Source organism: Cololabis saira, chromosome 4, assembly GCF_033807715.1.
Source record: "Cololabis saira isolate AMF1-May2022 chromosome 4, fColSai1.1, whole genome shotgun sequence".
Taxonomy (NCBI): Eukaryota; Metazoa; Chordata; class Actinopteri; order Beloniformes; family Belonidae; genus Cololabis; species Cololabis saira.
This window is the reverse complement of record NC_084590.1, coordinates 2,970,422-2,988,613: the sequence shown is the minus strand read 5'-3', so window position 1 is coordinate 2,988,613 and position 18,192 is coordinate 2,970,422.

The window sequence follows — 18,192 nt, the reverse complement described above, 5'->3', positions numbered from 1 at the left end:
GCCGGGTGTCGGTGTTTCCGGGCCGGCGGGGGAGCGCGTTAACGCCGCCGCTCCGCGTGATGCAGCTTCAGGGGCGGGTGACGCTCCGGCGGTGGAGTCCGACTCTGATCCAGGGGAGGAAAGTATCGGACAGGCAGGCAGTCAGGCTGGGGAACAGAGAGCTCAGACGGTGGCTGAGGACAAGTCAGATATACTGAGTGGGGCAGCTGAAGGAGAGGAAGGTGCTGAGGAGGTGTCGGCACCGGTACCGGTAGGAAAGCCAGTACGTGAGGAAGGTGAGAGCAGTGAGAGAGGCCAGGAGGCAGCGACTGACCACATGCAGGTTGATGGTGAGCAGGTAAGAGGAGGACAGCAGGATGTGCTGGAGGGGGCTGCTGGTGAGGAGGAGGAGGACATGGAGGAGGATTCTGACTCTGCCTCTGTCACAGATTCTCAGCGAGGTGATTTATACACATTCGAGGAAATTGATGGCTTCCTTGATGAGACTTTTGGAAAATCTGTGAAAGTGTCCGATTTCTTCCCAGATGCAGGGAAGTTTATTAAAAGTGTGCACACTCTGCAGAAGTTAGTGGGGGTGGATTTATTGGATGAGAGAAAAAGGTTCAGGCTGAAAAAACATGTGACGAACTTGAGAAAGAACCTTAACCCGAAAAGAGTATCAGGAAGGTTAAAATTCAATAAGTAAAATGAAGATGCTGCACTGGGTGTTTCTCCTGCTGTTTTTTCTACCTGTTTGTTCCTTTTCTCTCTACTTCTCCGGTATGAGTAGGTTGAGGATGGGCGTTTTAAACATTAATGGTGGGAGGGATCTGCAAAGGAGGGCAGTTATCTCTGAAATGATTTCACAGAAAGGGTTAGGTGTGGTTTTCCTACAAGAAACACATACTGATAGAGATAATGCTATCAGTATAAACATCCCCGGGTCAGGCAATATACATGGGTTAGAGTGGTGGATGGGAATATGAGTGCAGCCAGGTTAGATAGACTATACCTGACAAACAGTTTCTGTAACAGGCTATTGAGCAGTCATATTTACCCAGTAGGTTTCACTGATCATCATCTAGTCACTTTGGATTTTCATATCGCACCAACCACTAAATGCAGCTCATATTGGCATTTTAACAGCAAACTACTTCAGGACAGTGTTTTCTGTCAAAAGTTTGAGGATTTTTGGTCAGTATGGAGAGCGAAGAAAAGGGATTTTGAATCTCTAAATCAGTGGTGGGAAGTGGGGAAAGCACATATACGAGTTTTCTGTCAACAGTACACAAGCCATTCTACAGTAAGAGTTAATAAGGTAAAACAAAATTTAGAAAAAGAAATCAGGGACTTAGAGAATAGGTTATGCACTCATGACAGTACAAATAGTCACAAGCTGCAAAAAAAGAAGCAAGAATTAAATTCTTTCTTAAGGGAACGGGTCAAAGGGGCATTGGTTAGGTCCCGGTTCACTAGTGTGAGAGACATGGATGCTCCCACTTCTTTTTTTTTCAACTTGGAGAAGTCAGTCTCTCAAACAAAGCAGATGGTTTGTCTCCGGCTTCCTGACGGTACAATGACAACTGACCCAGCTGAGATGAGGCAACATGCTGTGGATTTTTACGGTGACCTTTTCAGGAGGGAGGACTGCGATCCACAGTATGTGGATGAACTGCTGCAGGGGCTTCCTCAGCTGAGCCCTGAGGACAGAGCTGTCTTGGATGCTCCCATCTCTTTGGAGGAACTTACTGCTGCTGTGGGTCAGATGGCGTCTGGTCGAGCTCCTGGGCTGGATGGGCTGCCTGACTTCTACAACACACTTCTGGAAGTGTGTTGGATTCGACCTGTGGGAGGTGCTGCAGGAATGTTCACATACAGGCTTGTTGCCAGGATCCAGTCGGCATGCAGTCCTCTCTCTTTTGCCGGAAAAGGGGGATTTAGCTCTACTGAAGAACTGGAGGCCAGTAGCGTTGCTATGCACTGACTATAAACTTTTCTCTAAAGTGCTGGCTAACAGACTTAAGGTTTTTCTAGAGCTTATCATTCAGAGAGACCAATCGTACTGTGTACCAGATAGATCTATCGTGGACAATTTGTTTCTGATGAGAGACTTATTGGACATTTGTAAGCTGTACGGTATTGATGTTGGCATAATCTCGTTAGATCAGGAAAAAGCCTTTGACAGGGTGGACCATGTTTTTCTTGTTTCAGTTTTAAGAGCTTTTGGTTTTGGTGAAGGGTTTGTGTCACAGGTGAGGCTTCTATACAAGGATGCTTTCTGTCTGTTGAAAGTGGGGGGTGGTTTGAGCTGTCCAGTGCAATTTCAGAGAGGCATTAGACAGGGCTGTCCTCTCTCTGGAATTTTGTACTCCATCGTCATTGAGCCTCTTCTGTCTAGGATAAGAGCTAAACTTTCAGGTCTTCTGCTACCAGGGATGCCTCAGCGCCCTCCGCTGATAGTATCAGTTATGCGGATGACATTACTGTAATTGTTAGGGATCACAGAGATGTACAGCTACTGAGTAATAGTTTAGATCTTTATGAAAGGGCCTCTTCAGCTAAAGTTAACTGGGGGAAGAGCGAAGCATTGCAAGTCGGGCTGTGGGCAGAAAAGGGAGTTCCAAAATTGCCAGGGAACCTTAAATGGGGGAGGCAAGGGTTAAAAATCTTGGGTGTTTTTTTGGGAACAGAAGAGTTTCAGGAGAAGAACTGGGAGGGTGTTGTGGAGAGAGTGCGTGCCAGACTATCCAAATGGAAATGGCTGCTACCTCAGCTTTCCTACAGGGGACGAACCCTTATTGTCAATAATTTGGCGGCCTCGACCCTATGGCACCGGCTGATGGTCTTAACTCCACCGAGGGGCCTGGTTGAGGAACTTCAGAGGGCCCAGACCAATTTTTTCTGGTCTGGGTTGCACTGGCTGAGGGCAGCAGTACTGTACCTACCGGTGCAGGAAGGAGGACAGGCCCTGGTGGAAATTGAATCCTGGATCACGGCTTTTAGACTGCAGACAGCTCAGAGACTACTGTACGGCTGGGGCCTGCCATGGACTGACACTGCCTGTTTCTTATTGAGGAGGGCCGGAAGCTTTGGGTACGACAAACACCTGTTCCTGCTTCGGCCCGGATCCATAGATTTGTCTGGTCTGACACTTTTCTATAAGTCTGTCTTGCAGACGTGGCAGGTTTTTAAATTCCATCGGAAGGATGTTTTGACAGTGGGGATGTGGATTTTTGGAGGAGCCTCTGTTTGGAAACAGTCTCATTACTTCTCTGGCTCTGTCCTCGGTCAGCCTGAGATCCAGACTGAAGGAAGGTGGATGTGTGAAGCTGGGTCACCTGATGAGGACCTCCGTTACCCGTCTGTCTGAACTGCTCAACATCAGATCCAGGAGAATACTGACCAGGATGGTGGAGGAGGTCCGTGCTTCATTGCCAGAAGCCCTCAAAGTGTTTGCTGAGGACAGAACTGTACTGGATCAATGGGGGGACGGTGTGGAATATCTTTTTCCATCCCTGACTGTCTCTCCTGCTGGTGATCAGTGGCAGGACGAAGAGGACATCTTGCTGTCCTTTAGGACCCCAGAGTTGGGGGGTTTTGAGACTCTGGGAAAGAACGCGCTATACCATCTAAGTGTGAAGGTCTCAAATCTCCGCTCTCTGGTGGGAGTGAAGATGTCGAGGTGGACAGAGTTTTTTGGCAGGGGGTCGTCCCCGAGGGGCTGTTGGCGGTCCCTGTACAAACCCCCCGTTGATAAACGGACGGGGGACCTCCAGTGGAGGATTGTACATGGGGCCATAGCTACAAACAGGTATCTGGCACGCCTCAATCCTGACACAGGGGAGGGCTGTCTCTTCTGTTCACAATCTGAAACAGTCTATCATCTGTTTATTCAGTGTGGTAGGTTGGCAGGGCTTTTCAGACTGTTAGAGACATGGTTTCAGGGTTTAGGGGAACAATTTTCTTTTTGTTTGTTCATTTATGGTCCACGCTTTTCTGTCAAGAACAAAACCTTACACACACTTATCAATTTAATTTCAGGACAGGCTAAGCTTGCTATTTGGAAAACAAGGAAAAACCGTGTGAGGGGTGAGGGGACGGAAGATGTGGTTTTGATGCGGACTGGGATGCTGGCAGCTCGGCTCCGAGTAGAGTTTGAGTTTTACAGACTGATAAATAAGACTGAAGTCTTTGTGAATATTTGGGGTGTGCAGGATGTGTTGTGTTCAGTCGTAGAGAACTCCTTGATTTTACACTTTTGAGAGTAGTTGTTTTTGCTGGGCTGTAACATTTGAACAGCAAAAGTAAGAACTACGTTTTTTTTCTGGTTTTTTTTGTTTGTTGGTTTTTTTTTTTTTTTTTTTTCTGGTTTTGGTTTTTAGTCTCAAGACATTTTTCTTGTATTGGATGTAATTTTTCTTTGTTGAAATGGCCCGGTTTGTGCTAATTTAATAAAGGGCTTTTTAAAAAAATCTCTCTCTCTCTCTCTCGCTCTCTCTCTCTCTCTCTCTCTCTCGTTCTCCCTCTCTCCTCTCTCTTAATGATATTCAAATAGTTTATTACACTTATTGATTTAAAACTCAAAACAAAAACATTTTTTTTTTTAGCCTAATATGAAATTGGTTTTATTTGCATCACTGGGACGTCCGACACAGATGCGCTGTCACGTCTGATCATACAGGTGTTGTGCCAAAAAGTGATTGCCTGCCAGAATCTGATTGCGGCCGCCGGAGCGCGCACAGCAGCCCGTTGAGGGATAACAGCCCATTGAGTGCGGATTAAACGGTCATAATATGCAGATACACACACCTGTACGTCCACAATTATAGCAAAGGTATGTGTCTTAGAAAGTGTAACGTTTGTTGTTACGTAATTATCATATCTGTGCCCAAAAGAAGTGTAGTTTGTAGCGAAATCAGTCGTGACAATGACGTGATAGACATGTCTCTATGTGCTTGGTATGTCTGATGCCTTTGTTTAGCCCTGTCTTTGGAAATTAGACTATAATGAATGTGATTTATGGGTGTGTTTTCAATAAAGAATTGATCACTTTTGCAATATGTCTGCATTTTTTTTTAAATCTGATCTGGGCCCTACGTAGTATTTCCTCCCATGTTTGGATGTGCTTTGTACATCTAATATAATTGTTGTTTCTACCTGAATATGACTTGATCTCATCCTGTGAGCTTCATATATAAATACTAGAGCTCACAGGACATCTTTTAACTCTTTTAAAGGAGCATTACAACAAAAAAATAGGCATTTTCACCTGCCAAAAATTGATTGAAGGCCAAATACAGTTGATGAAAAGTTGTTTCTGCCTAAACATGACTTGATCTCATCCTTGAGCTTCATATATAAATACTAGAGCTCACAGGACAACCTTTAACTCTTTTAAAGGAGCATTACAACACAAAATATGCATTTTCACCTACCAAAAATTGATTGCAGCCCCTTACTTTTAACTCAAATATGTATTCTTCCTCAAAATGACTGGTCTTTATCCTGAAACATCATACGTAACAGATTACCTCACATTACATCTCACACTCAAAGCTGGATTAGTACCTTTAGGGGCCTCTGCAATTCAATTCAATTTTTCAATTCAATTTTATTTGTATAGCGTCTAATACAACAGATGTTGTCTCTAGACGCTTTCCAGAGACCCAGAACATAAACATAAACCCCCGAGTAATTATTACATAAACAATGGCAGGTAAAAACTCCCATAGTGGGAGAAAAGCCTTAAGCCAAACAGTGGCAAGGAAAACTCCCCTTTAGGAGGGAAGAAACCTGGACCAGGACCAGGATCATAAGGGGGGACCTCCTGTCGAAGGCCAGACTGGGGGGTCGGGGACGTCAACAGCACACAGCAGGCAGGTGGAAGCAGTAGAGGGATGCCCAGAAGGGGGTGGGGGTGCACTGAAGTTTATGTGTCCTTCTCAACTTTTTACTGTCCAATTTCTACTAGTTCATTATTTTCCCTGCACACTCATTGATACAACCTAATCACAGTGTCGTCCTGCCATCAAATTGAAAAATAAAACGGTCATGAGACCTTGTTGAATATTCTTGACAATAACTTCTTTCTTAATCCAACTGGATAATTGCAATGCTGTTTGGGTGGAAACCTTACAACTCCATATTTTGTTTTGGACACACTAGGTTTCCAACAGTGACTATCTAGAGGATGGGTCAAGCCTTGTGTCTTGTTTTTGTGAAGACTGACCAACAAAAAAAAGTGTTTTCGTTGAGGGATTGCCCATATGGTCGATTCGGCCATGCTCACACTGGCCCTTTACACAGTTTACAAGTAGTGAAAAGTAGTGGTTAAGATATATTATTCAAAATATAAATGATGAGTAATATCAAGTGACTTTGAAGCAGAGCAACCCCTTCAGTCCAGCATCAGGAGCTGAATAATATTTGGCAAGTATAAAAATGCTATTTATGCATTGGCCCTTTAAGGCACCCAGGCTGTCTACTATGCGCCCATGTACGCTTTATTAATTAGCAGGCATACTTAATTGGCACATGCATGCATAGGCTGCTAGAGGCACTTGAGTGACTTGACTTCGTCATGGATCCCTGTCTGTTTGAGCAGCTCAAGTGTTTCTTGGTCGATGGAACTCTCCCCCCAGGATTGTCTACAGTCCAGCAATGCAATTTTCGACGCAAATCAAAGGCTTTTGAAGTGCAAGGTGAGATGGGTCCTCAAGCTGAATTCTAAGACATAACCTGAGTATACATAAATTGTATTATATTATATTATATTATATTATATTATATATTATATTTTAAGTATACTAATAAATATAAATGTATATATGTGTAAATATTACATGAAACTAACCATGGCACTGGCATTATTACCTCACATGGCAAGCTAACACAATTAAGCATAATTAAGTATAATTAGTCTATTCCATCTCATTAGGTTGTCAATTTAATTAACTTTATTTCATTTATTTAGTTTAAGGTAAAACATTTTGGATGCTGCTTTTGGCTCTATTTTGACGCAGGTGTCGGCTATTTTCTAGTTTGTCACCGAGGGAGTTGTGATTTTCTCGCTCGGCACCATTATGAACTTGAACTTGTTACTATGAGCATAACTGAGCGTGTTGGCCATAGACTTTTTCAGTGTCCTCTTCTTTTCCTAATCAAAACATGGTCAGCTTGACATAGGCTATTTCTTATGTGAGAAATTATTTAAATATTAAATAGCTTTCATAGTAAATTCACATACATATATTATTTCCATTTGCTCATAATTCATCGTTAACTTTTTTTTTTTTTTACTTTTTATAGACGGACACTTGTACTATCTAAAACATAAAGGACAGCCTCATTGTGTGAAGGTGAAGGTGCTCCGTGGGAAAGAGGAGGCCGATTCTGTTTTTGTAGACTTCCATGCCAGCAGCACTGGTGCCACTGTGGCCAGAAAAAGACCAGAGATGCATCTCTAGCAGGTTTTACTGGCCTGGCATGTCAGAGGACATTAATCAGTGGGTCAGTATGAACCTATGCTTTCCTATCAGATTGTTGTTGGTCTAAGTCACAGATTGGGAAGATTATATAATGATCATAATAATAATACTTTGTTTTTGTTTTTATTTCAGGTGAATCAGTGTACTGCATGCCAGGCCAGCAGTGCCAACATAAAAAAGGAGGTGGAATACACACCAATCAAAGTAAAAAAAAAAACATAGTCATTTCATCTTTGTTATTGTATCATCTTTGTTTTTCGACTAAAATAACTTATTAACAGAAATTAAAATTGTACAGGAAATTTTAAACACCTTTTATCAGTAATATTTTATGTGTTACAGGTTACCACACCCTTTGAACTGGTTGGAATGGACTTAATTGGGAAATTAAAAACCACACCATCTGGAAACCAGTACATATGTGTTTTAATTGATTACCTCACTAAGTGGCCCCAGGTGTATGCCATTAAATCAAAGACTGCAGAGGAAGTCACCCAGTGCATCCTCAAATTTATCAGTTCGAAGCCCCAAAGAGGATTTTAACTGATCAAGGCCGGTAGTTTGTCAATGAAGTACGTATGAATAACTACAAAAATTATACATAGAAATATATATATATATATATTTCTATGTATAATTTTTATATAGAAATAGAAATAGAAAGCCTTTATTATCAATGTACGGGTACAGTGAAATTAGGCAGCAGCTCCGTCAAAGTGCACACATGCAAAGACTATGTAAACAAGGAAACATAAATATATATATATATACACACACTATAAACAAGAGTGAATGGGAGGATAAAAATGTACATGAATGGGTCGGGGAATATTGCGAAGGTAGAAAATATTGCACAGAAAAATGTGGAGTAGCTTATAGGTTCAGAAAGTTCACAGCTTTGGGGAAGAAGCTGTCCCTGAATCTTTTTGTACGGGTTCGTAAGGACCTGAAGCGCCTCCCAGAGGGCAACAGGTCGAAAAAGTGGAAACCGGGGTGGGTGTTGTCCTTTAAAATGTTCCTGGCCCTGCTGAGGCAGATGTCAGACAGGGAGGGCAGAGAGGGCAGAGGGCAGCCGATGATCTTCTGTGCTGTGTTTGCCACCCTCTGCAGCCTCTTCCTGTCTGCCTCCGTGCAGCTGGAGTGCCACACTGTCACGGCGTGGGTCAGCAGGCTTTCTATGGTGGACCGGTAGAAGGTAGAAGGTCAGCAGGCTCTCTATGGTGGGGCGGTAGAAGGTCACCAGCAGCTGTGTGTTCAAGTTCTCCTTCCTGAGCACCCTCAGGAAGTGCAGCCGCTGCTGAGCCTTCTTCACCAGTGCAGTGGTGTTGACAGACCAGGACAGGTCTGCAGTGATGTGGACGCCCAGGAACTTGAAGGACTGCTCCACACAATCACCCTTGATGTGCAGGGGGGCGGGGGCGGCTCGGTTCCACCTGAAATCCAGGATGAGCTCCTTGGTTTTGGTGGTGTTCAGTGCCAGGTTGTTCAGTGCGCACCACTCACCACGTTTAAGGACCTCATCTCTGTAGGCCGCCTCGTTTCCCCCTGTGATCAGCCCCACCACCGTTGTGTCATCAGCAAACTTGACAATGACGTTCTCTGGGTGGGCGGGGCTGCAGTCCGATGTGTAGAGCGAGTACAGAGGTGGGCTCAGCACACAGCCCTGAGGAGAGCCAGTGCTGAGAGTGCGGGAGGAGGAGAGGTGAGGGCCGAGCTTCACGCGCTGGGGTCGGTTCACCAAAAAGTGCTTAATCCAGGAGCAGGTGGATGGTGGGAGCCCCAGGGTGCATAGCTTGGGGATTAGAATGTCCGGTTTTATGGTATTGAAGGCTGAGCTGAAGTCGACCAAGAGTATCCTGACGTAGCTCCCCTGTTTCTCCAGGTGACTCAGCGCGGAGTGGAGTGCGGTGTTTATGGCGTCTTCCGTAGATCTGTTTGCCCGGTATGCAAACTGGTGTGAGTCCAGGGTGGGGGGGAGACAGGCTTTGATGTGCTTTAAGACCAGTTTCTCAAAGCACTTGGTGATGACTGGGGTGAGTGCTACAGGGCGGAAGTCATTGAGGGTTGTAGTGGGTGATTTTTTGGGGATCGGGATGATTGATTGTGGCTGATTGTGGCTGATTTCAGGCAGAGTGGGATAACAGCTTGGGCCAGATACAGGTTGAAAATGTCCGTGAAAACCTCAGAGAGCTGGTTGGCACAAGCCCTGAGCACCTTCCCAGGTACTCCATCTGGACCTGCAGCTTTCCTGGGGTTCACTGCACGGAGCACCCGTCTCACGTCCTGCGCCTCAAGAGTGAGTGGGGGGGTGCTGGTGGCTGGTGGGGGCTGTAGTGGTGGTTGTGGTGATGATGATGTGGTTGAGGGCTGTGTTTGGGACTCAAAGCGGGCAAAGAAGCTGTTCAGCTCCTCTGCCAAGGCCGCATCTAAGTCCCCGGGTGACACAGCACAGCCTTTGTAGTTGGTGATGGTCTCTATGCCCTGCCATACCTGCCGGGGGTTGTTGAGGTGGTCCTCTAACTTTCTCTTGTAGTCCGCTTTGGCAGCCATGATGCCTCTCCTCAGGTCAGCGCGAGCGGCGTTGTACAGGGCTCTGTCACCTGACCTGAAGGCTGAGTCACGGGCTCGGAGGAGCCTGCGGACCTGGCACGTCATCCAAGGCTTCTGATTTGGGAATACACGGATGGTCTTTTTAACCGTGACATTCCCAATGCAATAGTTTATGTATGAGAATACTGTGTCTTTGTATGTTGTCAGGTCCTCGTTGTGAAAAGCATCCCACTGCGTTTGTTCAAAACAGTCCTGCAAGCGGGGGAGGGCGTCATCAGGCCAGGTGTTAATGGTCTTCTTTGTAGGCTTTGTTTGACGACTGAGGGGGGTGTATGCTGGGGTGAGGAGCAGGGAGAGGTGATCTGAACGGCCCAGGTGGGGAAGGGGTACGTCTCTGTATCCATTCTTTATGTTTGAATAAACATGATCCAGAGTGTTTTCCCCTCTTGTTGAGCATTTTACATGCTGGTAAAATTTTGGCAAAACAGTCTTTAAATTTGCTTTATTAAAGTCCCCTGCGATGATGTGGGCGCCATGTGGGTGGGCGTGCTGGTGTTTATTGATGAGGCTGAGCAGCAGAGACAGAGCCGTGTTTACATTTGCGTCCGGTGGTATATAGACCGCAGTGATGATAACAACAGCCAGCTCCCTCGGAAGGAAAAAGGGTCTGCATCTCACCGCCATGAACTCCAGGTCCGGAGAACAGTGGCTGTCCAGTATAGTGCTGTTATTACACCAACCTTCATGAACGTAGATGCAGAGCCCCCCTCCTCTGGTCTTCCCGGAGTTACTGTTCCTGTCCCCTCTGTGAAGCGTGCGGCCAGTTAGCTGCACCGCGGCGACGGGGATTTGTGCGTGGAGCCAAGTCTCTGTGATGATGAGCACACAGCATTCACAAACGTAGCGGTTTCCAGCCAGCTGTAGTTGCAAATCGTCCGTTTTGTGTACCATGGATCTGGCGTTTGTGAGATAGAGGCTCGGCAGCGGAGGTTTTAGTGGCTGGTTCCTTAGCTTCGCCAGTAATCCTGCCCGGCAACTTCTGCTTCCTACCGCGCCGCCGTCTGCGTCGCCTGCCAGACACGATAACAATCCACGGAGATCCCGCTGGTCTCGCTATCTCGTCCGGATATATATATATATATATATATATATATATATATATATATATATATACATTTATCATATACTGAGTTTTGGTAATCACCATTTTAAAACCGCATAGGCTATCCTAGTCACATCTTATTCCATCTTTGACTATTTTTAATTTCCTTTCTTCATTTATTTTCAATACAGATTAATCAAAAGGTATGCCAAATATTTGGCATCAAAAGAAGCCTCTGCTCACCCTATCATCCTCAGACAAATGGTCTGGTGGAAAAGATGAATGGGACCATCGAGAGGTATCACTTTGAAATATAAAATAATATATATTCATTTGTTGTCAAACCAAAAAACATTCAAAACTTATTAATAATTGTTCTGTCATTTGTTATTTTTTCTAGAGCACTGTTCAAATTGGTACAGGACAGGCCAGAAGAGTGGGACAAACATTTGGACGCAGTCATGTTTGGACTGAGGACCAAGCGTCAAGTTACAACAAAATTCTCACCTTTTTTTTTATGTTTGGGAGCAGAGGTGGAAAAAGTACAAAAATATTGTACTTAAGTAAAAGTACAGATTTTCTGCTTGAAAATTACTTAAGTAAAAGTAAAAAGTACTCATTAAGAAAATTACTTAAGTAAAAGTACAAAAGTACCTCAAATTAAATATAATAAAGTACTAAAAGTACATGGTGTAAAATGTACTTAAGTACAAAAGTACAAAGTACAAAAGTACAAAAGTACAAAGTACAAAATTCTTTTCAAAAGGATTGCAAAGAAATGAAGTCTCAACATTGTCATGCTGTCAAAAGTGGCTTTATTACAACTTTAAAGTGCTTACAACTCTAAATAAATAATGGTGATATGAATGTAAAACCACACTAAAAACACACACACAAAAAAAAAACCACACAAAAAAGACAATATTTACATTTTTACATAAACCAACTCTTTTTAAATGACAATCTTTCAAATGACAATCTCCACGAGTGCTATACTGAATTGCCTCACAATGTAATTATGATTGAATGTATGCAAACTGGCTGTTTATCAGTCTACTGTTCAACTTCAACAGCAGTTGGTTTTCAAAATTGTGAGAGTCTAGCCGTGCTCTTCTTGGGCTGAAGACCTGTCCTGCGGTGCTGAACAGTCGTTCACAGGCTGCAGAGGCAGGTAGAGGAGTGTTTAGCTTGACTGACAACTTGCAGAGAGCGGGGTACAACTTCAATGCAGTCATTTGTTCTGCTGCTGAAAGCGCCAGGTATCCATCAAGTTGTATGGCCCCGTCTTGGTTAACATTCGAACTCGTGAGGCCTGCAAAGAAGTCTCCTTCATCCGATGAACTGGCACTGGCGACATCCGTCAGCAAAGGATCCTCCAGGTGCTCTTTGATGTAGTCCATTCCTGAAATACAGGGAAGGTGAAATACCATTAGTACAGCTGAAATAACAAAAATAATATAATGGAGAATACAAAAAGTAGATACATTTCATATTGCTGTTCAAACTGATGCATTATTTCTCCCTGCTCAGCACAATTAAACAGTCATAACAACCAGGAATGCATATGCAGAAGGAAATCAGACAATTAGGGTAGCTTAAATACCCCTCCCAAATTGGTCAGCTGATTGCCACTTCAGTGTATACATCCACATACTACAATGCAGTGCATTAACCTCTCAAGTGTATGCTCCCTAAACTAACGTTGCAAACTACGAATCACTCACACAAGTTAAAATGCATTATGTCCATGTGCTCACCCAGTTTGATTGTAGCCTCGTCTTTTGTCCAAGTAGTTTTAAACTTGGGGACAAGAATTGTAGCTGCAATCAGTTCCGGATCCATAAACATGCAATCAAAGCGCTTCTTTATGCCAGCTAGCAAGGCGTCAGCCAATGGCCTGCAGTGCTTCAGCGGCATCTTTGCTTTCGGAAGTCAGACAGGTTATCGTCGGAAGCAGCCACCCCATGTGCACATTCTTTTCTCCTTGCAAGATGTTGATGGCTGCTGCCACTGGGCTCATGATGGCAGCATACTCTGTCAGGAATGTGATGTCAACTAGACTGAACCTGTGTAAAAATAAAACAATATGTTAGAAAACAACCCTTTAAGTACTGGGACCCCCCCAGGTACTACCAGGAGAGAAGATTTGTGTTAAAAATAAACATTCAAGAATTTTCAAAAATGGTTGAAAAAAAATAGCAGATGTACAAGCTTGCAGCACTACACTTAGTGAAACACTGACATTGTAGATCTGCCATTTTTGAAATGCCTAAAGTAAAAAAAATAACAAATGTGCAATTGTGGTGTTAAACCTACATTGGAACGTTGAATTCAGTGCAGACAGCTCTCAGGGCCGGCTCCCCCCTTTTCTCCAATATCTTGAGCAGCCTCTCCACAGCCATGAACAGAGAGTTCCACCGGGTGGCAATTGGGCGCAACAACTGGAGCGAGCAGGCTTCTTCCACAGCTTCAGCTGCTTTAACCGATCTCCCACACTTATTCCACAGCCCATGACACTTTCCGAATGCTGAGCGATACACTCGTTTGTATCCGTCGTTGGAAGTTGCTTTCTCAGCATCAACTGTGGAGACCAAGTTGAGGAGATGGCAAGCACAGCGTTGATGCTTTGGGAGCTCAAATTCAAAGCCACCATTCTCATCCAGGATTTCTGACACTTCAACAAACTCCACTTCATCATTTCCCTCTTCTTCCTCACCAGGCTCTGGGTCAGCACCAACTTTGTTGTTCATGTCTGGAACTTCACTGTAAACGTGAAAAGCCTTTAGGAAGTTGGAACCGTTGTCTGTGGTGGTCCTCACAATTTTGTTTCGGATGCCATACTCTGAATGGATATCATTGAGTGCATTAGCCAAAACATCGAACGTGTGGGAACCTCTCAGTTGTCTACAGGCCAGGATTACTGAGCATCTCTCTAGGCTGTCGGGGTCAAACCAGTGGGCAGTCACACCAATGAAGCTCTTTCTTCTGGCTGACCAGCAGTCTGTGGTGGTGGCAACGTGGTCCGCAGCCATCATTTTCTCAGTGACCGCCTTTTTCATTTTCTTGGCAGCATCGTCAATTCTTAAACGCAGGGTGGGCCTTGAGATAATTTTTGCCTTAGGCTGAAGAGTAGTGACAAACTCTTTGAAGGCTGGTTTTTCCACAGTAGAGAATGGCTCTAGGGCTTCTGTGATATACTTCACAATACCCCTTTCTATTGTGCTTTGGGTTACCATGTTGCCGGAATTGATCATTGTGGTCTGTGTGAGGCTGGAAGATGCTGTAGGAGGACGGCGTTTCCGTTTTATTGATGCCAGCTCTTCATATTGGTTCAATTGGCTTGGATGCTTCCGCTACATCAATGTGGAGACAAAAAAGAAAAAATGTTAGCTCATCAACAGGCTACTATGATTTTCACAATGTTATTGTTATACATTACAAAAGTCATGTTGATATGTAGGATAGACAGTTATCAATGATTTAGTAAAGTAGTAAATCAGTAAAGGGAACCCATTATGAAAATGTTTTTTTTTTAACAATAAAGTTGCCATTTGTGACACGCTTGTGTGTGTGTGTGTGTGGGGGGGCACGCACGCGTTCTACCCACATGTACTGGAGCGGTTTGTTAATATTGGCAAAGTACCATATTTTCATAACCATTTGGCGCGCCGTGTTGAAAGGCGCCGTGTGGAGAGGCCATAGATATATATAAAGGCTAGATGACTCGTCCGCGCTGCTGCCAATGCAGAGCGACGGCGGCACACGGCGGCCATCTTGCCACAGGAGAGCTCGCTCACTCATAACAGTGTTTAATGATGCCTGTACTGCTTAAACAACTTTAACTTACTCAATTCTCAACAGATTTTCAAACAGTTTGTTTTTTTATGAACGTCAGAGATGTAGTTATGACACTGCATACTTGTGAATAATTATAAACATTGCAAATAACCAGAAACAGTACATATTCTTAGTAATATTTATATTTACATTATAACATATATATATATATATTATTACCATATAAAATATATATTATTACATTATAACAAGTTTATATATTACTACATTATGATGTATTTATATCATGACACACACGTTATATGGTTATTATTCATATAAAAGTACGTTTTTCAATGTTTATAATTATTCACAAGTATGCAGTGTCATAACTACATCTCTGACGTTCATAACAAACCAAACTGTTTGAAAATCTGTTGAGAATTGAGCAAGTTAAGGTTGTTTTGCAGTACAGGCACCATTAAACACAATGTTATGAGTGAGCGAGCTCTCCTGTGGCAAGATGGCCGCCGGTGAACGACGCTGGAGACCCCGACCTAAGATGGCCGCCGTGTAACGCCGTTGCAGCAGCGTGGACGAGTCATCTAGCCTAATGCCGCGTTCCATTTGTCCTCGGAAGTCGGAATTTCCCCGTTCCCAGTCGGAATTTTCAACTGGAACACCCCTTGAAGTGGGATTTCCTACTGGGAAAGTGGGAGAAGCTTCACCACCCCCGAGTTACCATTCCAAGATGGCTGCCATTTCCAGTTCCTAGTTCCGAGGTAAATGGAACGCGGCATTTATATATGTCTATGGGAAAGGCGTTTTGTGTGTCATCTTTTGATTTAAAACACACATAAGGCGCACAGACCGAAAAGGCGCCTCTAGACACACGGAGCGCCGCCTTACAACAATACACACACAAGCATACAAGTGTGGTATTTAAAAAGAGAGCGGTAGCAAAAATTCGGAAATGGTGCCGGCTTTTGCAAAAGCCTAAACAACAGTCCAGCCCAACAAAACACGTCAGCCCACCCATCCTCGTCGGTCCTCGACGCGACGGAGGATCCTCCGGCCTTTACGACAATACAAACGGCGCATTGCGTAATTGGGTGCACGGTACATTTTTTTTTTTTTTTTTTTTTTAAATACAGCAGTTGTATGGACAATATTTATGAATTACACAGGCACATAAGACATACCTTAAGGTGCACTTTGAGGTTTGAGGGCGAGTTGCTGAACGCAGACAGTTCTTTGTTTGCAGGCGCACACAACTTGCATTTCAGTCGGTAGGAAGATTCTTCCCTCCGAATGAACTCGAACATCGTCGCCAGGTAAGGCCACGGGTGTGTTTCACCTTCTTCACAATCACCGATAGAAGTTGTACTAGTGGGAATGACTTCTGAAGCGGAATCCATGTCCAGGTCGGAATACATTCTTCTGAAAGCGTGTCGCGTTCCTCCTCCATTTTAAGCACTGCTCGTGTCTTCGTAGTAGCTCCGCCCTTCTTCTTCAATGGTGTTTATTGGCGGTTGGCAAAACAGAACTCCGCCCACCTTGGAGCGCAGCCCCTCATAGGCTACTCTATGAGCGCAGCCCATGGAGCAGCCCCGGTGTGCTGTTTTCACGGCAAAAGCCTACATTTTCATTTAATGTAAGACTTTAATTTGTAGCGAGTAACGACGTGTCCAATTTTAAATGTAGCGGATTAAAAGTACGATTTTTTCCTTGAAAATGTAACGAAGTAAAAGTACAAGTACAGAAAAATAAAAGTATCAATAAAAGTACAAATTCTCAAAAATCTTACTTAAGTACAATAACGAAGTACTTGTAATTCGTTACTTTACACCACTGTTTGGGAGAGAGGCGAGGTACCCGTCTGAAGTTCCAGACGAATACAGAGTGAGTTTCACTTTGTACTTTGAATAAACAGACACTTAGAAATAGTTATAATGTAATAATAATGTCAAAATAGTCATAATGTAACATTAAAATCATATATGTATTATTTCTTTTATTTAATTGTGACATAATTTCAAAGGTGGACAGCAGTGTTGAAGAGAACATGTCTGTTGAGGAGGTTACCGAGGACGTCCTCAAATTAGACAATGCTCTCCAGAGGGCTATCACTAACATCGCAGCCAAATATCCAAAAAAAAAAGAAACAAAACCTGCTACGGACTTTCAGTTGGGAATGCAAGTTGTAAGGCAGAATGTTCGGAGCCAACAGTAAATTGGACCCCACATACCTTGGGCCTTATACAATTTTGGCCATAGTGGGGAAGAGTGTGGACCTTTTAGATAGCCAAGGAGTGGTGTTTCCTAAAATAAATATAGACCACTTGATTGTCTACACAGCGGAACAGCCAAGGGTTCCACGAAGACTCTCTTCCACCACCAGGCCCTCAGGCTCATCCACCATCCCCTCCACTGCAGGTCCACCCTCCACTGCTGGTCCACCCTCCACTGCTGGTCCACCATCCACTGCTGGTCCACCCCCCTCCACTGCTGGTCAACCCTCCACTGCTGGTCTAACCTCCACTGCTGGTCCACTCTCCACTGCTGGTCCACCCTCCACTGCTGGTCCACCCTCCACTGCTGGTCCAACCTCCACTGCTGGTCCACTCTCCACTGCTGGTCCACCCTCCACTGCTGGTCCACCCCCCACCACTGCTGGTCCAACCTCCACTGCTGGTCTAACCTCCACTGCTGGTCTAACCTCCACTGCTGGTCCACCCCCCTCCACTGCTGGTCCACCCTCCACTGCTGGTCCACCACCCTCCACTGCTGGTCCACCCTCCACTGCTGGTCCAACCTCCACTGCTGGTCCACCCTCCACTGCTGGTCCAACCTCCACTGCTGGTCCACCCTCCACTGCTGGTCTAACCTCCACTGCTGGTCCACCCTCCACTGCTGGTCCACCTCCCTCCACTGCTGGTCCACCCTCCACTGCTGGTCCACCCCCCTCCACTGCTGGTCCACCTCCCTCCACTGCTGGTCCACCCCCCTCCACTGCTGGTCCACCTCCCTCCACTGCTGGTCCACCTCCCTCCACTGCTGGTCCACCTCCCTCCACTGCTGGTCCACCTCCCTCCACTGCTGGTCCACCCTCCACTGCTGGTCCACCCTCCACTGCTGGTCCACCTCCCTCCACTGCTGGTCCACCCTCCACTGCCCTTTCAGGTTAGATGCCTCAACCTGCATCCACAAACCCCACAGTGGATTCCACTATCAGCAAGCATATATTTAGGATAGTAGTATTCACACACACACACGCACGCACGCACGCACGCACGC